This window comes from Octodon degus, unplaced genomic scaffold (assembly GCF_000260255.1).
Source record: "Octodon degus isolate 3935 unplaced genomic scaffold, OctDeg1.0 scaffold00158, whole genome shotgun sequence".
NCBI classification, from domain to species: domain Eukaryota; kingdom Metazoa; phylum Chordata; class Mammalia; order Rodentia; family Octodontidae; genus Octodon; species Octodon degus.
In genome coordinates, this window is record NW_004524734.1 from 3,442,505 (window position 1) to 3,443,410 (window position 906).

Below are 906 nucleotides of genomic sequence, written 5' to 3' on the forward strand. Positions count from 1 at the left end.
CCCTGCTTCCTGGGCTAGCTGCCTTTTGGTCCTCTCCTGCATGAGAACAGACTGGGGGCCCTGAGCTCAGTAATAAACGGCTTTCCAAATTCCAATCTGGCTGATCTGGTTCCTATTCTGAGTGACCCATAACAGGAGGGATGAGATTTGAGAATTTATGTCTCAAAAGGTAGGAGACTGGGCATGGTGGCACAAACCTGTAATCCCAGCGCTTGGGAGGCTGAAAACAGGAGAATCACTACGAGTTGCACCTATGTGGTGAAACCCTGTAGACCCTGTACTAAATACATTAAAAAAAAAAAAGTATTTTGGCTTCAGTTTGTAGAAGTTGCAGTCTATGGTCACGTGGCTCCAAGGCAGCACTGCAGGCAAAACAGCCTGAGGGCCTGGCCACCAGAGTGAGTGGAGGGAGGAACGAGAGGAGGCAAACCTTGCCCGTCCACACCCCCAGTGACATCTCTCCCAACCAGATACCCTGCCTGACAAATCAGCTATCAGTTCATCAGCTGACTAATTCATGGACTATGGAGCCTAAGATGGCCTAAGACTCACAGTGATCCTCCTGCCTCAGTCTCCTGAGTGTTGAGATCACAGGGCACATGCCTGGCTAGGGGACATTTTAGACCTAAACCATAACACCCAGACTGGGCTTGAACCTGCTAGGCTCCTGTCTCACCTTCCCAGAGTGCTAATATTACACACATGTGCCACTACATTTGGCTTGCAAATGAATCTTAGAAAAGATAAATAGGCCTTTAGGAAAACAGAGGTGCAATAGTTGGTGACAGAGCACATTGGCCAAGCATTGGCTGTGACTCATCCACATGGCTGCACTGATAAAGGTTCTAAAATCTGAGGTACAGGATCTCAGGACAAATCCTGAGGGCATTTCACTGACCTTCTCAG